The following is a 27,825-nucleotide window of genomic DNA, read 5'->3' as shown; positions in this document are numbered from 1 at the left end:
GAACATGAATATCACAGTTACACTCTTGTAGTTGATATATTTCATTAAATTAGCATAGAACATGATTGCATTGTTGCGCATTACGCAAGGTGACACAATATTTTTGTGTTTGGTCTGAACCAAGCATTACAGCCATTTAGCATTGTATACACACATACTTACCTACTGTATGCTGCCGTTCCCTACTCCAGTCTCCACTTTACTGCATTTCCATGTTTTTTCACTTTTTTTTTTTTTAAACCAAGAAACCGACGCACAAACACACAAATGATATCATGGCAAGGAATGCAGCTGTCCAAGGCCTTCCAACTGATTGAAATATCCCTGTTGTTTTTGTCATCCCATACCAGATGTCTTATATGTCCCAGGACGTTCATTCAACATTTAGCATCCTCGCTAATGATTAGCCAAAATGTACCTGAGTCTTTCGCTCTTGCCACGCTCATTTCTCCCCGCTATGAATAATGAGGGCCGAAGGGTTAGCTGCAGGTCACGCCCAGCTCCCCTCTTTTGCCTGTTATTTATTCAGCCCAATGAGAAATTGATCACATGATTGCGTTAAGAGGCACCTGATTCGTTATAATCAGCCCGGTATTGGCAGGACTCGGACCCCGGGGCCTGGCTATTGCATTAGTAGCACTCGGGCCGCCATAGGTCAGATACCTCCCCCCTCGCTCACGCCATTTTACAACTAGCTTTGTGACCTTTTCACCACCAGCAGCAAAGCACACGGCGTATGACATCGACATGATGCAGCTATATTAGCGTCCGCTTGACCACATGACAGGGGCGACGCCTCAGGGGACCCATGTGGGAACGATGAAGCAATGACCTGTACCCTGCATTTTTATTTATTGGGAGATTAGCGGGGACTCAATGATTGTGCTAATTCTGAGAATTTATTTGAAGCGTTCTCTCTGACCATTCGCCTTGCTTTTTTCTGTGTTTTTTTCTTTTCCCAAATGAATGACAAACAGTGTAAACGACCAGGTGCACTAAGCTATTTCGCTCCCCCCGTGGTCGCATCACGTCAGCTCATTAATCAAATGCGCCCGCCGCTCTGTTTGCACTAGGCCGCTGCTGGTGTGCTTGTTGATTTAACCATAACACCTCCACACATTAAAATGGCCTTGGATCCCAGTTTAAACTTCAGCAAAACACCTTGACTAAAAAAAAAAAACAGAAAACGTTTTTGAATGAGTTGCACACAAGTTTTCTGCACAGGCTAATAAGTCTTTTTAAAAAATCACAGTATTATGTCAATTTTTCCCACTTATTAAAAAATATTGTCTTAATCTAAGGTGAAATTGATAATATGTATAAATCCTATATATAAAAATATAAAATGTAAATTTTTTTAACCCTCTAATCACACGAGAAGCACAACACTGATCCATCCGCACAACCATGCTGAGACCGTTCGCATAACAAAACATGTATGTAACTAGACGCAGATTTTGCATAAAATTTTGTACATAACTTGAAAATTTTGTCAAAAGGTTAGTTAGGAACTTGAGGTTCCATTGTATAGATTTCTAATCGAGTTCAAATACTTATTCATCATTTTTACTGTTAGGCTTCTTCTTCTACTTGACTTATATGTTCAGGTGAATAACAGTGTGACGCCGTCTCGCCATCTAGTGGCAGGATGCTAAACAGCAACAGCTCATTGGTATTTAACTGACAACATAGGCTCTCCTCGGCCGCAGCGCAAAGTTTCAATCATTTTGTGGCCCACTAGCTGGCGCTCACGGCCCAAGCATGGTTAAGAATCACTGATCTATATCAATGTCTGTCTCTCTGTGGTCGTCCTGCCTTAGTGAGGTGAGTGGCATCCATTTTGACTCCTCTTTATGGCTCGATTTGAGTTTGAGTTACCAAATGTGGCTCCTTGTGCTATAAATGCTTGCTGAATTCTGGCAGTGACCACACAGACTAACTAGACAACCCCCCCACCCCACCCCACCCCCCGCCCATTTTGAATCTTTTATTAACTACATTTAATTTAATCTGCAGGTTTTTAGGATAATGTCAAGCTAGAGCCAGGGTTCTTTTTTTTCTCTCTTTTTTTTAAGAGTGGTAATTAAAATGGGAATGACGCCCAAGCATTGCCACCCGGGAAGATTTTCCACTTCTGGAACGCCATCTCCACACGTCGCTGATGCCTTCCTTTCAGACTTCCCCCCAGATTGCCAAGGCTGTTTACACTGCAAAACATCTGCATTGAAATGATTCCACTTCCCGGGGCTTGAATAAAATCAAGTCTCGAGCAAAACAACAACAACAGGAAGAGGGCCATTTTTACAATAGCTGTGTTTAAATATGTGGAGCCATTGGGCGCGTCGCATATAGGTGGCGAGGACTGGCACTAAGCGGCACGCTGTTTCCACTTTCTCAGACACCAGGAGGAATGCCAACGACCCGAATAACTATGTGTGTCTTTGAGGGGGTCTGTGGGAGTCTTTATTTGTGGCCTGGGTACACACATAAACACACAAACACACACACAAAATATCGTCATTTTAACACAGCAGCTGCTTTTGTGTGTGTGAGATTAAACCTCATCACATTTATGCAGCATCATGATATTCCTATAATATCATATTTCTGTCTTTTTGGACTATTTAAGACCAGATTTGAACCCTCAACCTCAGAACTATGAGGCACAAATCGCTATTACACTGTGTCATATTAACATATGTGTTTATGTTCGACACTTCTGGCAGAATGAGCTGGCATTGTTATTCAACAGGAGATTAAGAGCAGTGTGTGGAGACTGTGGGCTATATTATTGTAGCATTCAGAGCTAAAGAATAGCAAACTAACCCTAGCGAGTTTTTATTTTTTTTAATCATTTCAACCATATATCCTGAAATGTTACAACTAAACTGTGGTTTTATTCACCAGGAGATTAAGGGCAGTGAGAAAATGGAGGGCTTCAGCCAAACAGAGACTATGGAGCATAATACTGCAGAGTCCAAGGTGAAGTCACGCCAATTTATGGTAAGCTAACGTGAGTTTGTGTGTTTTTGTCATTTGTGATTGTATCATAAATGTGGCTGCAATTATTCAACAAGAGATTAAGGGCAGGGAGAAACAGGAGCACTGTAGTCAAATGGAGACTGTGGAGTAAAGTAATACTGCAGTGTCCAGAGCGAGGCACACCAAGTGTAAGCTGTTAGCATCCACTGGACTGTGTTTGCACATGGAAAAAACACTTTTCTGGTAAATCATTAGCCAATAGCAGCCTCTGCTTCGCATTAGGCATTTTGGCACACACGCGCGCGCACACACACTTTTCAGTAACAGTGACAAATACTGCGCTTGCCTTGTGCACTAAATGCGTGTGGCTTTGTGTGACAGTTTTGATGACAGGAGCTTCTACATTTCTGGTGACTCTTGATGGATGCACAGTTGCGCGTTATGCCTCAAATACTGCCAAACATTTGAGAAAGAAATGACCAAAAAGAGAAGCATGTCTCCAAAATACCCACTTTTATTTTTTAAAAGGAGGAGGGGGGACATAAAACCTACCTAAAATCACTTGACTCTGTTCACACAACTTTATAACTTTTGGAGCAAAACAAAGCACATCAGACAGTAAGAGAAAGCATTGTAGTTTGGTGCACCAAATATATTTTTAACTCATTCACTGCCATTGACGGCTTTAGACGCCAAAAATTCATTTGAACTATTTCTATTAGTTTAACATTTTTTCTACTTTTGTTAACAAGAGTATGAAAACTTTGAAAAAAGTTTTTATTGTACATTTAGACCGGATATAAAATTTGTGATTAATCATAAATTACAATTAATTAGTTTAGTTTTAGTTTTAATTGTAATTAATCGCATGACTTCAATAGTTAACTCACGATTAATTAATTTTATATCCGGTCTAAACGTACAATATTCCCCCCCCCCCCTAGGTTTTCATACTCTTTTTAACAAAAGTGGAAAAAAATGTTAAACTAATAGAAATAGTTCAAATGAATTTTTGACGTCTAGAGCCGTCAATGGCAGGTAATGAGTTAATATAAGACCGTCTATGCTCACACCTTCTTGTGGCCTGTTAATATCGAAACCTTTACTGCTGCACACTCATCGCTCTGTCGATGACTTTTTGCAGGAAGCCGTTAGCGTTTGAGTTTCACACGCTGCCGAAAATACTTTTAAGATGTTTCCCAGATGACACTTTGGCGCTTTGATATCTTGCGTACACGGCGGTGCAATATTCCTTATGGCTGCGACGAAGCGTTCGCTTGACGGCCTCTTGAAACTGGCTGAGCCATGTGTCACGTGAGGCCCAAGGCTTTGAATCAAATCAGTTGCAATTAATGGTATTACGATGAAATTGCTAGTTGTTGTTATTCAGATGAATGCAAAACATTTCTAAATGTATTTTGGGTTTGGAACAAAACCGTCCACAAAGCTAAGACATTTCAGATGAATGATTGTAGCTATTAAACACTGAGTAAAAAACAAAACAAAAAATACAGCCATGGTGAAAAAACTTCCATTCTGCTGCTGATGTGACTCATCATAAACTGGAAAATAATCATCCCATTTGTTTACATAGAGATGCCATTGATTGCTGAGTATGAATGGGGGATGTCTCTCCATATAAATAGCATGTAAAGCTCATAAATGTGTCTTTGTTTGGACCAATGACGTGCCCTTTTATCAAGCTATTGTAGTTGTCATCTATTGTGATCTACTTAACTCATTGCAAGTACAGCTAATATTGTTTTTTAAAGTGACTGCAGTTTGACCTAGGACCATATTTTGATTTTCAAAAATGTTACTTAAAAGGTTGCGGTTATAGGTAATAAAAGTTTTATGTTTGCCACAGTTTAACCCTGTAGATGATTTATTACTATATATTTTTGTTATTATTTGAGGAAAAAAATAATTTTGGTATGTATTGTGTTGGACTTTTGGGAGTCTGCCTTTTTAAAAGCCAACTTGTTAAAATAAAAATAATAAAAAACTATCATTGTATAATGATGTTTTCACAAGGCAAAGTGGAAAAAAAAGATACCCAGTCATTTTTACGGCGGTTCGGTTCAGTAAAGCTGCTATCGGCCTCTTATAGTGCAGTTTGTCTTGTTTGGAAAAAAATGGGCTTCATCCCCCCACAGAGCACCGCGAGCGTATTCACTTACACTCCTCAAATAAATCAATTAAAAAGTTCACTTTCATATATACTTCTTGATTTAAAGTGGAACTCGACACACGTGCAATACAATACGCTGGAGTTAACCTCAGCGTTTGGCCACGCGTTATGTCAACACGACCGGGAATGACTTCACAAACAAAAATGCTTACGAGCGCTCTTCCATTATGTATGATATCACGGGCAAAGTATGTAATGGAAACGACTTTTGGTCATGGAGCTGTGCGGAGGCACATGGCCGCTTTTGTCCGGCCGGGATTATCAGGAGCGAGCGCTCACAAAAGGAAATGCTTGTGGAGCTACAGTAACAGAAGGATAAAATCAGCCATGTGATGATTGGGGTGACACATTTGTTTGGCTCTAATGAAAATAAGCCCCATTGAGGCGCATTCAGTCGAAGGGCCGAGCCCCCCCTGACACCCCCCCTGCCCCACATCCTGTCTCTTTATCCTTCATGCAAGCAGCAGACAGATAGCAGCTCTTAGGATATTGTGGCAGCCAGCGAGTGTGTGCGTGTGTTTGTGTACTAGAGTCAACTGCCTTGGTCACATACCACTGGCTTTGTTTCTCTGAAGTAGTTATTACATTTAACAAACACCACGAAATTCAAATATTATATCATCGTTAGTGGAAAAAGAAATAAACCTGACAATTTTGCATTTATCTGTCTAGAATTTCCAGTAGGTGTTTGTCTAAGTGTAGTCTCTGAAATTTGCTCAAAATGGCTGACTTCATGTTCAGTTTTAAGCATTCGTCTGTAAGACGTTTTCATGTGTCCTGTTATGATACACATGTCCACCAAAATGTGTTAGTCAAACCATTGTTAGTAGCTAAACCCACACCATTACCATGTTTCTGGTTTGGGAGCGCAGAGTGTTACCAGTAAGTTAAACTTCCAGGCTGCCAACATAGCTCGGGGCCTTATTTGAACGCTCAAGACATGAGGTACGTAAAAAGCTGACCTACTTGTTCTTTATTTTTTTTTAAAAACTTTTTTAATCCATCCATCCATTTTCTTAACAGCTTAATCCTCACAAGGGTCGCGGGTGTGCGGAGCCGGTCCCAGTCAGCTTCTGGCAGTAGGCGGGGCAGAGGTGGCAAATCAGTAAAGTAAAAACCCTGCCACAGTTTGGCTTTAGCTCCCCGTGTTAGCTAGATAGCTCCCTAGCTAGCTCCCATGATGCTTGTTTACCTTTTAGCTAGCTCCCATATGATGCTTGTTTACCTTTTAGCTAGCTCCCATGGTGCTTGTTTACCTTTTAGCTAGCTGCTTGTTTACCTTTTTAGGGAGCTAGCTAGCTAGGATCAGGGGCTAAAGCCAAACTGTGACAAGGTTTTTACTTTCTGGACCTGGATTTGCCACCTCTGAGGCAGGGTACACCCTGAACTGGTTGCCAGCCAATCGCAGGGCAACTTTTTTTTTTATTTTTAATATACTGTATAGTAATAATAATAATACGCATACAAAACCCTCCATTTTCCCCCCTACACCCCGGTTGATCGAGCAGTCTGTGTTCTACCTGTCGCGGTAACGACATGGTGCACACCGCCTCCGCACAATAAAAAGCGGACATTTTCATGGACTTATAAAAACAGGATGTAAAAAAAAAAAGTAGATGTCTGGGCAAAAAGCGGATGTTTGGTCACCTTATTTTATGTTCACTTTGCTTAACATTGCACTGAACAATTATCTTTTGTTTCTAAGTAAAGGAAACCGGCTAACAGTGCACAGACGGCCCATATCGACATTCAGACCAAGCAGCATTTTGATGATAAAACATCAGACTTGATTATAAAGCCAGAGCCAGATACGAGTGTTTGATCCCACATAGGGTGGCTGTGACTCACCACATGAACACACGCACGTATGCACACACCCGCACACACACGTGCACTCACTCCCAACACATGGTGAGAACATCCTCGGCCGAAAAACCTGCCTGGGCGCATTAGCCAGGATGACTTCAGACTCTGCGGACGCATCCAAAAATCCAGCCAGCAAAGCTCTGGGATCAGACGGGCTTGAGATCAGAGTTGAAATGCACACGTACAAAGTGGCAAACATGTCGGATGGGCAGCGCGCAGCTGTTGTTTCACGGCTAGCGAGGTGGCGCACACACCGTCAGACAGTGCAGCTGGCTTTAAACACAGACCTTGGACTCCTCGTCATTTAATGAATATGATCTGATACATGGTTTACATGTGACCATGGATTTAGTCTTTGTTCAACTCTGCATACACAAGAATGTTGTCGTTGAATCCAGAAAGCCAAAGCTAATGATTTACGTCCTCACAAGTGACTATAAGCATTGTCATGACACTCCAGTCCTCTAGGTGGCAGTAATGGAGTGATTTGTATTTATTTATTTTGTTCAATATACACATCTAAATCCAACATGATGTTGGTATAATCAATTTCTATATTCTACAATATGATTTTAAACTAGGCAATTCCATTTTTTTTTAATCACAATTAATCACATGACTTCAATAGTTAACTCCGGATTAATCACACATTTTATATCTATTCTAAATGTACAATAAAATGTACAATATTTTTTCCCCTAAGTTTCCATACTCTTGTAGTGGAATAAAATGTTAATCTAAATGAGTTAAAATTAAAAAGATGTACTGTACCGTAAAAAAAAACCCGTGTGATATTGATTTGTGTTGGTCATTTTTCTGCCACTTGTAAGACATTGGTTGCAGCTCTGCATTTTTCTTTTCATATTAAGAGCTATCTAATCTTTAACATAAAGTAACTTGTGAAATTCTACACATTTTTAAAATGACCCCAGACTCCACAAATTATATGCATAATATTAAGTTTATTACTGCTAAATTTTGACATCTACGTGTTTGCTAAATTGCGACTGGAATTCCTCTAGTACAGGCTTTCCAAAAAAGGGGCGGTCATTAAATCAGACCTTTAAAATATTAAAGGAACTTTAACTCAAAATTAACACACACATTTTGACACCCCTATTTTAAACATGTTTTCATTTCATCATTTCGTTTTTCTTTTTTTGTTTTGTATGCCGTAACCATCTGGCCCCACCCAACTTCACCCCCTAAAAGTCAGACATCATGTCGTGCTTGTGTATTGCTCGTCTCTCGCTTGTCAAGGCGGAACTCACCCCTCTCAGCGCCGCGACAGTGATAGTCATTTCAACGCAGCCGGGCGGGCGGGCGGTCCCGGAGGTGGGCCATTAAAGTTCAGGTGAGGTTAATTAGAGAGCATTGTGAGGCCTGCTGCTGCGCGCCAGGGTGGCGGGTGGTTTGTTGACACCTCCGATTGACGATTCGGACATGACGCGACCCCCCGCCGGCTAGCACGGCCGGGGGGTTCAACAGCGGATTTACACGGCGAAACGCCTACTGGTGCCAATCATTCCCAGAAATGCCTCCAAATGGAAGTCCACGGGAAAATACTGCACATTCACTGCACGCTGCATGTGATTCACCACGTGAAATACACAGCGGTCACTCAAAGTTCCACAACAATCTGTTCTGTGACAATCTGTGTTCTGGCCAAACCAACACTTTTAAGCAACATTTCTATTCATCCTTACGTTATGGATGAATGCTAGGTTAGCTGGAATCTATCCCAGCTGACTTTGGCCACCCTGAACTGATCACCTAGCCTATCACAGGACACGTCTAGGCAAACAATTCACATACATATTTACACATGAGGATAATTTATATTTTTGGACTATGGAAGCCTTAGTACTCAAACAAAGCCCGCTCGGATTCGATCCCCAACCTCTGAATTGTGAAGCTAATTGGAATTAGTGTATTTATGTTTCATGGGCATGGTAAAGCCTCAAAATGATTATTAAAGTAGCACTAAGGAACTTTTCAGCCTTAATAAAATATTTTTATAACTTTTCTGATGAAACATCGACTTAAAACTAGTAGAATGGTAGCTTTGCCATGGCTGTATCGGTATAATTTTTTACTGGCACTAAGCAACTTTAAGGAGGATGGTAGGAACACTGCCCCACAAAAAAACTACAAATGTGCTTTATGGCATACGTCACTTCCCTCTTTCCCAATTTGTTACAAAGATGGAAGTCAATTTGAATGTCGATGCACGATTACTGCTTTCCAGAAGTTGCAAAACCACTGAAAAGTTTTGTCTGAGGAGACAAAAGGAAAAGAGAAGCTACCCGGATAAGTGGACAGTCAAGAATCAGCATTGGCCCAGATTTCACACAACAACAAAAAAACGACACAATGCGCTTGTCTTCATGGGAAATGTGGTCTTCCTTCAGGCATAACATTACCGCTTTTGTCCATATGGGGCTCGCCACAATCAACATAAATTAAAAGCTATTTAGTGTTGCTTTAAACTTTGACACCATCTTCCACTCTCATTGGATAGCACAAGCTAAAAAAAAAGAATTAAAAAAAGAAGCTTGGCCTTTTAGTGTCGCTCATCTGTCTATTGGGGTTCATTTGGACAAATTCCAGACAATTGTGAGTTCCGCGAACATTTCTGGTAGATGTAGTTCATTCCTAAATATGAAACCATTTAAAAATCAATCAATTGACCAAATTCTAATTTTTTTTTTTAAATAATTTGTAATATATTTTTAAAAGCAACCTGGCTGAGGCACAACTATGAGTGAAGGGTATGCGCTTTTCACACGTCCGATCAGGGTAAGAAGGCGGTCTCCAAATTTCCAAAAGTGGCGATCTTCTTGCAGGTCCTTTTAAATGTACTTTGTGCATGCTGATCTCATGGACGGGTTCTCGCGAGTCCTTCCGCCATGTAAACGGCATCGCCCATATCAGGTTCCGATTTGGGCCTACAGCCATTTGAAATCAGCGGACAAATGTAAGCGTTGTTTTGCGAGGTTCTAGTAACCCGCGGAAGGATCTCCGAAGAATCAGGAAAAGAGAAACTCTTTGATGCACTCTTCTGTGTTTGAGTAAGGATGAGATTATATTGGATTAAAGGGGGATTTTTGCAATGCAAATGAATGCACCTCGGAATCAATACGCCCTGTTCTACTCAATATACAAACTAATTAAGAGGTAATACAATCAAACCTGAATAAAATAGATTGCACGGCTTCCTAAGAAAGAAATCCAATCAAAGCTTTTTATGTGAATAGATAAAATCTAAAGCGATCTCTCTTTGCAGGAATAATGACCTGGGCTTTGTGTCCATTTAATAAGGAAAACTTGTCTTAAGAGCCCGCGCTCAATGTGCATATTCTAATCAATATGAATTACATAGGGGTTTATCTATGTTATCTGCTCCAGACCGCTAAACTAATTAATGTTTTATCGAGTGTTTTAACTCAATTATTTCGCAAAGTCAAAGAGGTTCCGCGCAATTTTCCGCGTGCAGTCGGAAAAGAGGCCGCAGTCGAGGGCCGCAGACATTTTGATTCGGAAGAACGCATTGTAACTTCCGTCAAGGACTCTCAATTCCATTGGAATTACCGTATTTGTATATGCTAACTAGTACATATTTCAACATTTGGTCAGTGACTCATGAGTTGACTGCGTTGACAGTAATAGCATTACTTTACTATCACTTTGTGTTGTTGAGGGCATTATTAATAGTGTTGTTAATATTATTCCTGATCAGGAGTGGAGCCCTTGTTACAATTCGTGTTCATTTTATCCACCATTTTTAAATTTAGTCTCAGTTTTAGTCCAGTTTCAATCACGCTTGTTTTTTTTTATCATAGTTAGTCAACCTCATCCCGTTTTTATTTTGTCAACTTTTAGTCATCTATAAATCCAGCATTTTAGTCCAAGAAAATGTAACTTTAATCGTCTAATTTTAGTTAGAAAAAACATTTTAGTCTAGTTATAGTCAGGACAATCATTTAACCCCTGTGTTTTTTTTGTCAGCAGATTATGTTAAACATTTCCAATCTAAAACTATTTCACATAAAATGTTGTCTCATTTTTTTGATAAAAAAACATCTTCACACACAATTACAGTATATCAACAAGTGGTTACTATGGTGCCATGCTATGAGCTAGTAAATTAGCCAGCATTAGTTAGCGGTCGGATTAAAATTATTGTTAGAAAGTTATAGCCGTTGGGTTAATGTTACGTTACACTATACAGATTACTCTTCTTTTTTTTAACCTTTCACGGTGGTTTTACCTCCTGTCTGTTCCATGTGTTTGTGTATGTTGCACTCGCTAGCTGCAGATTTGAAAAGGGGTGTGTCACAGTGTGTCACATGACAGTGCCGCAGTGATAGATTAGCAGAGACAAGATTTTACAAAATCATATAATTTTCGTCTCGTTTTTGTTCGTGAACTAAAATGTCCATAGTTTTTAGTGCAGTTTTTATTAAGTGAAGTACATTTTCGTCTCGTCTTCATTAGTTGACGAAAATGCATACTGATTTAGTCCCAGTTATTGTTGATTAATGAAGGTTTTAGTCTAATCTGTGCTAGTTTCAGTCCGGTGAAAAATGTGTGTTGATGAAATTATTTTTGTTCAGTTTTTGTTGATGAAATGACTTTGCCTTTTACGCATCGTATTGACTTTCTGAACTTGTATGAAGCATCCCGCTAGCATTTTAAAATCGCCCTCAGTTCCATTCGCTCAGTCGGGACATATTATTCCTCTCTCTGCGATCTTGTTTTCCCATCTTCCACCGTACTGCTTACATTTTAAAATAATCTGTAAATTCGTTCAATCGGTCGACATTGATGACTCCCATTGGTTTCTGTTTAAGAAACAGCCTCCTCATTGGTTAGCTTTTGAGATGAGTCATTGTGTGTGGAAATCACGTAATTCTAATTTTTGATTGACACTGTCAGAGAGGTAATAATTTAAAAAAAATTCTACTATTGCGGTTGGAATTTGGAGTGGTACAAAACAAAACTATAGTACAGTGTAGTTCTGCACCATATCATTGATTGCCTAGTAGCTAATTTAACCTAGTAAATGTGACACATGATACATGATATCATGTACCTGATTGAGATGCGGTAATGTTCCGTTCCGTTCCGTCTTCAATTCCGCTTATCCGGGGTCGGGTCGCGGGGCAGCAGCTTTAGCAGGAAAGCCCAGGCTTCCCTCTCCCCAGCCACTTCAGCCAGCTCCTCCGTCGGGATCCCAAGGCGTTCCCAGGCCAGCCGAGAGACGTAGTCTCTTCAGCGTGTCCTGAGTCGTCCCAAGGCCCTCCCGCCGGTAGGACATGCCCGGAACACCTCCCCAGGGAGGCGTCCAGGAGGCATCCGAACCAGATGCCCGAGCCACCTCAACTGGGTAATTCATCCCCCAAAAATATTTGAGCGGTTACATACAGTATAACTTGAATACTAGTATGGGTGATACCACCAATTTAATTACCAATTTGTTGACTTTTACGACTAATACGACCAATTGCTTTCTTCTGGTGATATAGTTCATTTTGGAAATAACTTCAAGATCCATTTTGCCGAGGCCGCTCCCCTTCCTCCATCCTGCTCCCTCCCACCCTCTTCTTGCGCTTCATTCCAGCTGATTGCTCATTTTCTAATGCTAATGCTGCTATAGGTCACAGCTCGGGTTTCTCCCCTGTCAGCTGGCCACTGGGACTGTGGGACGGATCTAATGGGCTCTGACAGGAGGGAACTGATCTCATTCAAAGGGGATTTGATATGTGGCATGAATGCGGCCACGCTCAATGGACATATTAATGGTCGTTATCATTCACAGATTTCGTGGCCATTCATAAAGCACACCACATTTTTCTTTTTTGTAACCCACTTTTTTCTTCCCGAGCGTCATGACTTATAGATGAGCGGCGTATTGTATGGCTAACACGTCAAACCGAGGCAGTAAATAATAACATGGTGGGTGTTGTTTACAATTCAATTACAATCGCACGCCGGCAGAGAATAAGACAAAGGTCCCTCCTGGTCACAAGAGACGCCAGTGTGGGATCAGGCAGTCAATATTTAGCCTCCCTCAATGCGATTTATGGCTGAAGCATCTTCCCGTGCATTCAAAGTATTGTCTGTCTTAAGAAAAAGTGACGGAAAGTGGGGAAAGGGGGGGGGGGGGCAACAATGAGCCATTAAAGTTCAGGTGAGGTTAACGGCGCAGTCATTAAACCTGTTGCTGCGCTTTTGTGCCAAGGTCCCGATTGTGTTCTGCTTGTTTTGGGACTTTGAATTATGGCTCTCATGTTCATGCGCTGCTTTCACTTTTAGACTTTTGAGTAGTGTTTGGTTTGGATTCCTTGGAGTTGGCTTTTGCTGTTTTAGGGCACATTTACACGACAACAACCTAGTAAAAGCAGCAGTGGCGTGGCGTGAGTTGCCAGCTCCCAATCACGGCGTTGGACCTATCTGAGCTCAATATTGTAATTGTATGTTTGAAAGATCATAAAAACATATATTTTCTCTATAATTTTTCCCAAACTAGTCACGACTGACATTAAAATGATATAACGAGCACATTGGGCATTCATCACAGGGTGAGCTGACAGTTGTGGTTTCGTTAACTTCCATACTGTACACCACATAAAGTACAGGGGGTCTTTACTTTACAGCACAGATATACAACAGTTTGTGGTTGCAGTGTAAAAATACGTTATCACGCAGCACACACGGTATACTTACTGTTTTTCTTTTGATTGTTTTATATTTCTGGCCTATAATTGTTTTTCCATAATTTATTTATTTATTTATTTATTTTTTACAGTTTTTAGGACTTTATACTTTGGTTAGTGACAGTTAGCTACTGCTCTACAAATAGTACATACAAAAAACTCCTGATTTAAGATCTTATTCATGACAACAAATAATCTCATCACAGATTAGATCACGTCATCTTTGTTTTTGAGTGAGACAAAATAAAAATAAAAAATTGTTTTAGTTTTTTTTTTAAATGCTTAGTTTTAGTTTAGTTTCAGTTAGTTTCAGTATTAGTTTTTGTTTTTAAAATGTGTATTACTTGTGCTCAATATATAATAAACAGCATTGTAAAATGAAAAAGGTAACACATTTCTTACCTAGTGTTGCATTTCGGTTGAGTTAAATGAAAAAGCAGGCGAGCCGAGCCTTTGGAGCCAGCAGGCAAATTTGTCGCCTAGGAGCGACGTCATCTGAAGTTGCTTTTTTATTGGCTGCTGTTAGATGACGTCACTTCTGTGTGACACACTTTCAAACGTCTTTATTCCGGTTAATATAAATAAATATATTTAAAATCATCCCCAAAGGCTCATATATTAAATTAATTACCAAAGACTAAAACGCTGGACGTTTTCGCTAAAATTATAGTTAGTTTTGTAAACAAGAAATGTAGTTTCAGTTAGTTTTTGTTTTTTTATTTTATTTCGTAAATAAAATTGTTTTTTGAATTTTAGTTTTCATTTTTCCGTTGGTAGTTTACGTACTGTATTTTTGAATTTTGGAAACATTTTCTCTTATTCTTTTTTTTTTTTTATTCAATCAGCTCCTATATAGCCTCCCATGTGTACTAACTCTCACTTAGTTGGTTTTTGGTGTCATATCCATTTGTTTATTGTTGTGAGCGCTTTTTCCTTTCATTCACTTGATTGATGTCATTAATTTGACTTCTGTTTACATAAGATTAAACACCCATGCCTTCCCATGCCAAGTATAAATAGTATCACAGTTTCAAAATACTTAAATTGCTATCTTTATGCTGCAAAACGTTTGCGTGAAAGCAATCTCTAGTCAACATGTGGAGGGTTTTGGAATAAACACGTTTTGTTGGAGAGGGCAAAACCTTTTTTTGCACAAAATGCAGCATGCACCACAATTAAACGTTTCAGGCAGGATGCTCATCAGAGTGTGGTTTCCCCCAAAAAACTTCCATACAGAACAAACAAATCTAGCCTTCTTGCGCTATAAATGGGAGAAGCAGATGGAGAAAGTCATATTCGGGCATATAAATGCATATGGCAGAGAGAAGGACGTACAATACGGGAAGGTTGCCGCCGCAGTTGCCGCAACCCGATCTGCTACCTGCCCAAGATATACGTCTCCGTCTCATGCAGCACTTAGAAGGAAAAATAAACTCAAGATGCAGCAATCAAAAAGATCAAACACAACACATTAATCAACAATCAGAAGGAATACATTCACTTGTCACATTAGTAGATCATCATGGAAAATCAAGAACAAACGCGAGCAGTATAGCACATGCTGGCCGTATTAGCATACTGTATATGCAGCAGACAGCATCTTGGGAGGTGTTTTGTTGACAGCTGCACAGGAAGTTGCATCCCCCCACCCACCAACTCTACCAACCACACGCACGACAAGGTGTCACCAGACGTTTTTTTTTTTTGTTTTTTTTTAACTTTTAATCATGCGCCACCTTCAAGTGGCGCTCCGGCATCCTGATAACTGTTTAATGCCACCACATGCCAACAAGACTTGTGCAGCAGACGGTTTTGTTCAAACAAGCATATAACAGTGCAATGTGTTCTCATAAGACTTACACTAGTGGAAAACTGTTTCAGAAAAAAACGATACAAAAGTGAGAGCTCGGCGTTAGCGTACCTCACAACACTTCAGTTCAGTGAGCATGGAAGGATGACACTAGGAAACAATTTGCAACAACAACAACCAAACTTTCTGTTGAGTTAGATTTTTATGCTGATAAAAAATAAAATTGTTAGCTGATTCCAAAATTGCATTTTTTTTCTTTCTGCATATACAACCCCCCCCCCCCCCCACAGATAAGCAAAATTCCGCTGATTAGCTGTAGTAAGACTGTAGTAAGAAGAGCAGCGCGATCGATATGTGCAAACAGAAAGTTAGCATAGCTTAACTTTGTAACCGTAAGCATACCGCTATAAGCTCTATATCCTTTTATGCATTTTTTTTTAGTTTTCAAAGCTTGTGACTATTATATCTTAGTGTTTCATTTACTTACATAGTACACATGAATTTATTTGTTTATCCATTTATTTGAAAGAAAGCTGGGATCCTATAGCTACATTTTTTTTTTGGACCTGATAGAGAAAAACAGAGATAATTTTGGGATTCTGCACCCAAAAATTTGTTAAAAACAACCATCAGACGTAACTCAACGGAAATTGTGTTGTGGGGAAGGACATTGCATGAAGGGAGCGATTGCTGATCAAAGTTGAGCTTATGAATTTGGCTTGTTTTTATGTCAATGTTTTATTTATTATTTGCTTATAACAACAATGTCTACAAATGAGATGTGATGTGAATGCACTGTTTTAGTTTTTACACACCTCACTTTATTTTCTTCACTATTTTTAATCCAAAAATGAAAGTACATATGTACTAAAAAAAAAACGGAGCAAACGGGGGATTTTGTCATATCTGGTTAAGAAGTGTGTGGTTCTATGTGGCCCCCAAATAACACTGATGAAATATACTACACAGTATACTTATACATATAAGATTTCTTTTTTAAGAATGGTACAAATGCCATCAAAAGTGACAAAAAAAAAAACATGAAGTTACATTTTAGTAAGAGACCAAAGTGCATTTAACATGTTTCTTTGAGCTTCTTTTGTCATGTAATCAAACAGATGTTAGAGCAGGCGTAAAGCGTAACCAACGACATCCCACAAAGTGCTCTTCTTGCGTTCAGCGAGGGGCGTCGGTGGCCCGGACGGACATTTTTTAGCCGCCAACGGCCCGGAAAATCCTGCCGACATGAGCGAGCATTGTGAGAGCGACTTTAGCTTTCACAGTCCAGAGATCAAAACGGCAGCGGCCATGTTTCCAGGGAACCGGCGTCCTCCCGCCTCGGCTCGGTGTGAACACAGATATAATGGTGACAGGAAGCCTAGGCAGTCACTTGTACAGCCAATTATGGGCAGAGCTGTGGGGGCGGCTTTTCCACACTTTCTTGTGTGTCGCTATACGGCGAGGCGTATGATTAACTTCTCCCCCTCCCCCTGAGCCTTTGAAGGTGGAAAAAGCTAGTCTAGCGAAGCAAAACTAACAACATGAAACACCTTAAAGTTGTGTGAGTTTGAATTATGCCTCATAAGTCTTTAGGAACAGATAGTAATTGCCGTCTAAATAAAATAAATATATATATTTTTAAGTGTTACAGCAGAGTGGTTAGCTTGAATGGGAGGTATAAAAATGTATGTGTAGTCCTTTGCGCCATCTCGTGGTCAAAGAATAGCATTAAAAGCAGGCAGGAGCACGCACACTACGGTGGCTCAGAGAGACCATATTTGGCAAGCATATCGCCGATTCCTTTTTTGCGTGAGCAAACGAGCATCTCGGCGAGCGACGGCGACTTGGCAGCCGTTGTGAGGCCCAGAATTAGCCGGAGCAGCTAACAAGAGCGGCTATTAGCCGGAGCAGCTAACAAGAGCGGCTATTAGCCGGAGCAGCTAACAAGAGCGGCTAGCGGGGAGTTAGTCGGAGCCATAGGCCAGAGTGGCTAACAAGAGCGACTAGCGGGAGAAGCTAGTAAAAAAAAAAAAAAGCTAGTAAAAGCTTGCAAAGCAGAAAGTGACAAGCGACGGGCCTGAATCACGGGAGTTAGTGACGACCACCTGCAGTCCGCAGCTGTGGAAGGTAAGCTGCGGTTGACCCATTGGGTCCGTCACTCGATGCTAGCACCACCCGGGCTAACTCCATTCGTGAAGTTGTCCTTTGGGCGTCCATAGCAGGACGATGGTAATGAAACATGGCAGCTCTAGTAAGGTGAGACTACAGACATGTAATATAATTAATGGTTACTTGACCTATGATTATATATATTAACAAATATAAGTTTATGCGATATAACATATTTTTTTGCATACTATTGACATAAACAGTTGGTTTTTAAAATGAATGAATTATTCGTTCACTACTAGATAGCACTATAGATCACTGAATGTCCCTTTAGAAAGCACAAAATATACTGGATTTAAATTTTACACTTTGTTTTGTTTTGAATCTTTATTGATTCGTTGTATTTACTCTGATAATAAAGAAAATCAGCAAATTAGCGGACCGTATTTTACAGGGATAAAAACTTATTTTTAAGGGTGATTTTGTGGCGGGCGAATTATACATGTGTGCCTGGTACGGAATTTTACGGCAACCTCTGTCAGTAATTTCAGCAAACAACCCAAAATTGGCTCGACATGTCCATCTCTCATCACAAGATGCAGAAAATGTCTCAAGGATCCATGCCCAACATTGAACAGGAAGTGAATGTGATGGCAGTATTATACACGGGCGTATGTTATTGACAAGATTTCACGGTATATACGGTTTATTTAAATTTCTATAATTTTGCATGTGTAGATTTGTATTGAAATCCCAACAATTTGGAGGTCATGCAGCATGGCGCACCAAATCATGACCGAAAGGGTTTATTTTGTTGTCATTGATTGCATTTCCGCATTCTTTAGCTTTCTTCTCGAGGAAGCATTAACTGTTGAATGGAAATGCAAGTTACGGGCCGGTCCTGAAGCATTGCGTTAAGACAGCAAAGTCCAGAATGCCTTTGCTTTCGGACGACTAATTACAGGCCTTTGTTGTCAATGGAGTTTGAAGGGCCGTCTTAATGAACTCGTTGGGTTCGCCGCCACATTATTAGCCTCCCGTTCCAAAATAATGAAAATGTTTTTCTGTGGAAAATATCAAACAGAGAGCGCAACTGCCTGGTGTTCAATCTTGTTTGAATCCAAACAAGCTGTGGCCCCCTCCCCTTGTGGCATTGTACCCGCAGCCCGCCTCTACTGTACCCGTTTTTTTTAGTTTTTTTTTTAAAGCCCTTTGACCACATCTGCCCCTCATGTGTGCAGCCTTTTCTCCCACTGCCTCGCTCAAGAGATTGGCTTTCTCTCGCAGGTCGTTTCATTCAAACGGGTGAATATAACTGTCCCCGATCGTTCCCTCTGTGCATTCATGCTCGACTTGGCCCGCATAAAGAGTGTCCCAAATAAGAAGGAGCACCCAATCTGGCCGCCTCTATAGAAAACAGCACCCCCCGCCCCATCATACAACTCTACATTTCCATTTAATGACACCCTACATATTAACCCTGGTCAGCATCCAATTACACAGAATAAGTGAATGATCTGTGCCAGCCAGTTGAACATGTTCATGAAACGCAAGGGAAAGGGCAGGGGGGTCTTATTCATCAAACCTGCATTCATTAAAGTTCTTTGGAATCCATTAACTCTAAATACAGGTGATTCCCAGGCTCCCTCTGTGTTTTTTTTGGTTTTGTTTTTTACACGGGACCACCGAGATTCCCACTTGCCCAATGACACCAACCAACTAAACCAAGCAAACTGTCCGGGCGACCCATTTGTATTTAAAGAAATTAAATGCAAACATTCATTTTTTCCCCCTATGCTGTTTACGTTTTATTTTTGAGGCGTTCAAGTCAGCAAAAAACGCAGCAGCCATCTTTCACTTAATGGCATGTAAATAACACCAGGTGGTGAATATTAAGTGTAAAGCTGTTTTCAATGTGTGTGTGTGTGTGTGTGCGTGTGTGTGTGTGTGTGTGTGTGGTGAGGGGTCCAGGGTTAATCGGGATGAAAGGTGGCCAGGTCCATACATATTAAGCAAGTCACGTGATGTCTTTCGCATTCTAGTGAACATTCAATTACTTTTAACTACGTAGATTCTGTTTCCCTGCTGCCAACAGCTCTTGTTTTGTTTTTGGATCATTGAAATGTGAAGAAACAAGACATATTGCCATGTTTTAATGAAACAATCAGAAGCCTTAGTAGTGTGTTGAAGCAGCATGCGCAGCCACAACAGTCCGGCGCCTCCTCCTCATCCTGGTCACTAACCTGGCCTCACAATGCTGTGGAATGGCATCCCTTTCTTCAAGCAGTTTTTGTCGCCATCGTGGTTGTGATGGTCCCTCTGGCACGAACAACACGTCCAGGCTGATCCCACAAGTGTTCAACTTGACCGCTTGAACTTTTATTTTTTTATTTTGCATTTGTATTTTTAACCTAAATGGTTCATTGTTATTTTACCAATTTTCTCTCCCTGAATTTGAAATATGAATTTGTAATTTTCATTTTTTTAACAGTCGATATTTTATCTAACTACTACTAAGCAACCTTTGATGAGGCTAAATACAAATACATAAAATACACACACACAAAAAAACAACGAAAAAGCACCTGCTCACAATTTGAAGCATTATACGGACTTCCGACTCATACTTTTGTCACTAAATCGTACAACCTCTAAGTTGACTTCAGAGCTTCTACTCTTCCTTTTACTTTGTGTACAGTAGGTGTAACGGCAACCGTATAGGATAGCAGGATCACAAATATCAGACACACACTCACACAATCAAAGTGCGTCATTATCTCGGCATGTTGGCGCCTGTCACTCAGCGGGGGTTTGAGTCTGCGCTGTGCGGCGGCCCATCGACAGGCGTCTGCGTCAATGGCTGACAAAGCTCCAGGCACCCGGCTGTAATTGGAAGGAGCGGCCTAATCCTCACATCAAGACGTGCTCATTGACAAACAGAGCGGGCAGACGTCCCGCCAGCGCCTTATTAGCAGAGCGGGTCGCTAATGTGGCCGCAAAAAAAAAACAAAAAAACTCTCCAACCTGGTCATAGTCAATGCTGCATTGCACAAAAACACAATATTTCACCATTTTGTATGGTTTACAGTTTGTATCTTCTTGGAGTACAATGGAAGCGAGAATCAGTAATTAATTAAGGCCCCCTCATTAAAAAAATAAAATTAAAATATATATATAGTTGCCACAAGATGGTGTCAACACACTCTTTTTCCGTAAATGAAGCACCTCAACTCACTTCGACATAGTTTTTTGGAACCAGCATGGCGTCAAAGCCTCACTTTTATTGCTTTGGCCTGAACAAAACTTTACTTTCCAAATAAAAGTACTGTAAACCTAAAAAATAGGAACAAATTCACTTTCTGTGTATGATTATTTGGCAGCTAACAGCTCGTTAGCTTAGCAATGCTAACAATATTTGTGTACTTTCCAAATAAGAGCTCTACAAACCAAAAACAAATATAATTTAAACTAAAATATTGTATCTGTGATAAGCACATGATAATATACTGTAAATCACAACAAAGACCAGTTCCAAATATGTTGGCAATTTTGGGGTCTTTAGCTCAATACTAATAAACACATTAACGGGCTAACAAAAGCTAGCATCAAAATTGCTGACATTTTAAACAGTACAAAGAAAGTGTAAGGCATTTAATCTCTGCATTTTGTGAAGCAATAAATAATTAAATGAATGTTTCACTCCAAGCTCCACCATTTTCTCTCAAATTTATGATTAATACATACTTACATACATACACACTAGCCGCTTTTAGATTTTAAAATGTAGCCTTTCATCCACCAAGGAAGGCAAATTCACAAAGTTTGCCATCGTATCTGCTGCTCGGGTCTGAATCAATATGCACTAGAGGCCAGCATGGAAGAGTCAAACAACAACGATAGACAAGTGACATTAACAAGCCTCTTGTGGGCAACCATTCAGATAGAACCTCGCAGCCGCTCATTGTCTGTACAAATAGCCGCAGTGTTTGCCGGAAAATTGCACCGGCGACTTGTAATCTGCTCTCGGACGACGGGGCTGTGTCGCCGAGGTCGGGGCTGACAACTACTTGACATCCACGGAATCATGTGCTCGCAAAGCCAATTCGTGGCCCTGCATGAACTTCCTGGGTGTCTCCATGAGCGTTTATGAATGATTTGTCTATTTTGTTATTGTTGTTGTTGATGTTGCACTTTCCTAGTGTTATATATAAAGACATATTTATTTGTATGGATTTGCATATATTATTTAATCTTTTGAATATCTTTAATTTATTAAATTTTGTTTAAATTATTTTTTTTTTCTGAGCATCTGCAGCATTTTAATAACTTTTTTTTTTTTAAATTGCATTTTCATTTTTATCTGGCTTTGTCTATTTTCATTTCACGACTGAATATCACAGTTGTGATTCACAGGAACTCACATGGTATATATATACATATATACAGTATATAGGTATAGGTATGATTCATTTTGATTGTGTTTCAAATCAGAATATGCTTCTGAGGTTAAAATGATACATGATACGGCAATTCGTTGCTGGTTGTTGGTCCAAAGCTAAGTGGTTGCTGCCAACGCTTGAGCGCCATCAACTCGTGTTTCTGTGCGTGAGTGTGCACAACCCTGTATTTGTAGAAAAAAAAAGATCTGGGGAAACTTCTCCGTCCAGCCAGGCATGTCTGCACAGCGTAACCGAGGCTGACTGTCTGACCTCAGACTGTGTGGGCCCTTTAGCAGCACATGAAGGAGCTTTTTCATTGAGGCGGGGAACGCGAGGTATCGCCTTCCCCCTTTTACTCATTCATTGCCAGACACAATGCGTTATTATCAGTTTTGAATTGAAATGTTAATTTTGGGGAACTGGGCAACTGCGCCTGGGAGCTTTCTCGGCGCATTTCTCCTTTTTCACTTTGCTGATTGAGTCAGTTCCAGGTACAGACTGAGGCTCTTATCTCCACCAAACAGTATGTTTCAGTTTTATAACGCAATGGCGAACCTTTCTATTGGCTTTACTTGTAAAAAGGGTGTCAAAATGCAGCTGCTCGAGCTGATATAACTAACTAACTAACTAACTAACTAACTAACTAACTAACTAACTAACTAACTAACTCAAAAGTTCGGCTAGGGCTTCAAGTCAAGTTTAGTTTCTCCAAAGAGGGTTTGAGGGTTAACAATTAGGGTTCTGGGGTTTAAACAGTGGTTAGGGTTTCAAATTAGGTTTTCAAATCAGGGCTAGTGATTCAAAGAAGAGTTTACAGCCAGAGTTAACGTTTCAAGTTACGCTTTGAATTCGGGTTCGGACCTCGGTGAGTGGTTCCAACTTTCAGCTTTAAATTAGAGTTTAAATGAAAGATTTACATTAGGGTTTCAAGCTTGGTTTGATGTTAAGCTAGGTTTTAAGGTTTCAAATCAGTAACAGGGGTTTAAGTAAAAGCTTAAAGTCAGGGTTAGAGTTACAAAGTAAGGTTTCAAGTTAGGGTTTTAAACTTGGATTCAAACTTTGGCTTTCAAACCTGTGTTGATGTTTTAAACAATGATTTGGGTTACCAAGTAGGGTTTTAAATGGGTTAAGGTTTTAAATTGGGGTTCCAAATGAAGTGTTTAAGTTGGGGATTCAAGCCTGGGTTAATGTTAAACAGTGGTGAAGATTTCAAAGTGGTGCTTCAAGCCACATTTACGATTTGACGCTAGGTTTTTAAAACTAATGTTTAGATCCTGAGTTAGCGTTAAATAAAGGTTTCAAAGTATGGTTAGACTGTCAAATTAGGCTTGGTGTTTTACAGAATGGTTGAAATTTGGGTTTTAAACATGGGTTGTTTATTTTTAATGAGTTAGGTTTTCAAAGTAGGGTTTCAAACCAGGGTTAGGGTTGCAAATACGTTTTTTTTTTTTTTGTCTTTTTCAGCAATCCACAGATCGTCCAGATTGGAAATAACTTTGGCACTTATTGAAGATCTAGCCCTGTGATTTTCAGGGTGCGCTTTCCAGCATTCCCATCTGGATCCTTCTAAAACATCCGGAAGCATCATCGCCTGGATTTTGGTTGTCCCGCTCTGGCCCGTCATCCCGCCTGCAATGACAACACGGCTTTCCAAGACATCTCCCACCCTGTGTCAACAAGAAGCGAAAGGTCGGTGCTAAGAGGTGAATTCTGCAAGACACAACTCCACACCCACTTATTGATCCACAGAAGGAGAAACAAGCACTTTCAGGGCTGGCGATGCTGCACTCTCCTTCCCTGCCCCCCCCTCCCTCGAAGAAGCAAGTGCATCAGCAGAGCCCCGCCGATCTATATATATGACGGAAATTAAACGGCATAATCAAATTGTTTGCGCAACCATTTAGCATCTGATTGGCTGGCTCGCCCCCGGGCCAAAGTGACCACTGGAGACCGGCCGTCCGGCAGCCAGTAACAAAGTAGGGCAATAACTAACAGCGATTAAGGCCTTATTGATGGCCTGTGACACGCGGCGCTCCGAAAGATGCCGTGCGGTCAAATAGCCGCAATAATTAAGTATATGAGGGTCAGTCAATTTTATCTGCTGCTTTTATTTGGATCGATTCTTTCGTTAAAATAAATAAATAACTAAAAACGGGGGAGTGTTATTGGCGAGATGGAGGCGTTAAAAGCTTTTCAAAATGCGTCAGTGGCATCAAATTTCTCCTTAAAGATCACTTCTGTTCTGGCAAAAAAAACTTTCTGAGATGAAATATAAAGACACATTAGTTGGAATGTGTCTTGTTTACCCTGAAAATGGCAATTAGGTTGTCATCGAGATGATTTTGAAGGCAAGTTCATGTAATAATGGCACCTCTTGATTTGATTGACCTCAAAATGAAAAAATTCAGTATCAAAACATAAACTACAATCATTTTTCTTGTTTTTGCTGATATTTTCTGTGCAAAATATTTACTTTGTTATGGTGAAATTACATCTTAGCTACTATTTTGTCATCATAACATAATGACTTTTTTTTTAACCATTAAATTTAACCATTTTTTTCTCTGTAGAAATCTGACTACATATAATTAAAAATAAATAAATTAATTAAAATGTTATATTTAAAAACAATCGCTAAATTTGGTCTTGCAAGGTTATACTTTATTGTTGTAAAATTGCAACTTTTTGCCCGCAAAATAACAAAAATTAAAAACAATCAACAAGTCTGGTGAAACTACAACTTCCTCATTCTTTTTTTTCACATGGTAAAATTATTCTATTCTTGTCAAATTACATTCTATAAGAATGTTTTTATTTTCATGACATATTTTCTATACAGTTTATGCTTGCAAATTTTGGTGTGCATTAAATATGTTAACAAGGAGTTTGAAAAGTGTGTTTGAGCGACCCTATCGTCGTAGACAGTCGATTTCAACCGGGTGTAACCAGGTCCAAGTTGTGGCACAGGTGATGTACAGCAATGTTTGATCCAGATGCAGGTAGACTGATCCTGCGCTCTGCTGGCATGTGTTGTGGTAGTCATCGTGTTTCATTCATAAATATAACATCAACATTCGTCGAACCCTCGGAATCATTGATGAAATCAATTCATTGAAGGCAGGCGGCTAACAGTAACCCCCGTGATGAATGGGCCTCATTGTTTAATAGTCAAATAGTTTACAATGGCAGAGAAAATACTGCGTATAATGTGACGACTATTTAAAGAATTTTCAACATGCCATGATTGAATCAACATTAACTCGCTGGATGTGGGATATTTCTCATTAACTCATTAACTGCCACTGCCATTATAGACGTCAAAAATTCATTTGAACTATTTCTATTAGTTTAACATTTTTTTCCACTTTTGTTAACAAGAGTATGAAAACCTAGAAAAAAAAATATTGTAAATTTAGAACAGATATAAAATTTGTGATTAATCGTTAGTTAACAAGTGAAGTCATGTGATTAATTACAATTAAAAAATGTATTCGCCTGACGGGCCTAATTAAAAAAATAAATAAATATGGGGCGTTTAATCGTAATTAATAGCATGATAATTTTATATCTGATATAAATACAGTACAATAAACAAATCTAGGTTTTCATTAAAAAAAATTTAATTAAATGAAAAAAATGTTAAACTAATAGTTTAAAGAAATAGTTCACATGAATTTTTGACGTCTATAGTCGTCAATGGCAGTGAATGAGTAAATCTCAGGTGGCGGTAATTTAACAAACGTGAGGAAGGCATGTATGTGTACACACACACACACACACACGCACACGCACACACACACACACACACACACACACACACACACACACACACGTACGTTGTTCTCCAAGCAACACAGTGTGGGAATTGCCATGACCTAATGCATTTCTTATCACACATTAGATTAGACATTTCACACAGGAAACCAAGTGATAGAACTAACCTTGACTAAAAAGGAGCAAACGTTTTTGGGATTGTTTTTTCTCACTTCGTCTGTGATGGCGAGTCATCAGATAGTATACGACACAGTAGTCAGCCCGCCAATACAACTATCAGGTCTTTCTTCATGTTCCCACATGGCCAAATATACAAAGTCATCACAATCCTGTGACATCACGGAATATTCAGTTGTGTCTGCATGGTTGGCCAGTAAATTACAAAATTTGATTTTAGTTTTAGGACATTGTGATTTCATTCTTGTAATATTCCAACTTTTTTCTTTCATTAAAACTCTATGGTATCCATAGTTACTGCTTTGTTGCACTTTGTCCTCCTTAACCTAAATAATAAAAGTTACTGCTCATGAAATGAGAATTTTTTCACCCATTATTAGGGCTTTAATATCATATTTAAAAATGTATAAAAAAAAAAATCATAAATTGGTTTTCATGTAATACCTTACCATACATCATGACTTTTTGGATAATAATGAGAAAATGTACAAGAGTATAAAACCTAGAAACAAATTATTGTACATTTAGAACAGATAGAAAATTTGTGATTAATTGTGAGTTAACTATTGAAGTCATGCAATTAATTACAATTAAAAAAATTAATCGCCTGACGCGATAAAAAAAAGAAAGAGAAAAGATTATTAAAAATTAGGGGCATTAGGCGATTCAATTTTTTTTTCTTTTTTTTTTTTCTTTTTTCTGGGAGATTCAATTTTTTAATCGTAATTAATCGCATGACGTCACTAGATTAATCACAAATTTTATATCTGTTCTAAATGTACAATAAAAAAATTATAGGTTTGTTAACAAAAGTGGGGAAAAAAATGTAACTACAGTAATAGAAATAGTTCAAATTAATTTTTGACGTCTATAGCCGTCAATGGCAGTGAATGAGTTAATTGTACATGAAAATAATTAAGTTATCAAATTAATTCTGGACAAAATATTAACTGCTGAAAATGGCTCAATGAGTTAAGTATCCCTTTAAATGTTCATAAAATTCCAACCTAACCAAAACATTCCTTTTACGGTATTTACTTGTTTTTGTATGTTATAAATAATCTTAAAATTGTTTTTGTTTTTGCAACATAATTCATCTTAAAACAAGATTTTTTAATAAAATACTGCGCCGTTGCCAACTCCAGGCCTAGAATGCACATTTGAGGTACCTGTGATTGTTTTGTTTTGCAACTGTTGTAAACGTAGCTAAATTTGAAAGAAAGTTCTTCTTTTCATGCCTGGCTGACTTGTTATGCGCCCTGGGAATCTTTTGCAAGAGAAACTTTTGATGGCTGATGGACTGCATTGAAAAGTCTTGAAATAAATATTTGAAAAGTGCTTGAGGGTTGTCCCCGCACATCATCTGTCATCGTGTCACGCGGGTGGCTGCTCAAGAACGAACTGGGAAGGGGGGGGGCTGTGGTGGTCTTCACAGGTGCCCCTGTGGTTCCCCGGGGGGCACGAAAATGACAAATTCAATAAAGTCAAGACGTGTCTCCACGTCACCTTATGGAATCAAACGCACCTGACAAGGCAGCTGAAGGGTATCAAAATCTCCGTCCTCCTCGGGCTTTGAATATGTTGCCACCGCGCCGCGGAGAATATGTGTCAGAGGTTGTGGGACGGCAGGAAATTGGATCTGCGAGATGACATTAACAGAGAGCGTCCCCCCCAACTTGAGTGTTTTAAGCGCCACAAAAGCAGACCGGGTCTCTGGTTTCCAGCCTTAATTCGGACACTGAAAAGAGCCCCGTCGTA

General features: G+C 39.6%; 1 long non-coding RNA gene across 1 annotated transcript in view; it reads left to right on the top strand.

The window, feature by feature from the left end:
* The window catches only part of LOC144050432 (uncharacterized), a 76,915-nt gene extending 52,353 nt beyond the window's left edge, over nucleotides 1-24,562 (top strand). Inside the window, exons 4-5 of the long non-coding RNA XR_013293845.1 lie at nucleotides 2,908-3,003; nucleotides 23,650-24,562. This is a non-coding gene — a long non-coding RNA (uncharacterized LOC144050432). The remainder of the gene's footprint in view (nucleotides 1-2,907; nucleotides 3,004-23,649) is intronic.
* Nucleotides 24,563-27,825: the final 3,263 nt, after the last annotated feature.

The sequence above is a fragment of the Vanacampus margaritifer genome, chromosome 4 (assembly GCF_051991255.1).
Source record: "Vanacampus margaritifer isolate UIUO_Vmar chromosome 4, RoL_Vmar_1.0, whole genome shotgun sequence".
NCBI classification, from domain to species: Eukaryota; Metazoa; Chordata; class Actinopteri; order Syngnathiformes; family Syngnathidae; genus Vanacampus; species Vanacampus margaritifer.
The sequence above is the reverse complement of the archived record's forward strand: the minus strand, read 5'-3'. Positions and strand labels throughout refer to the sequence as shown.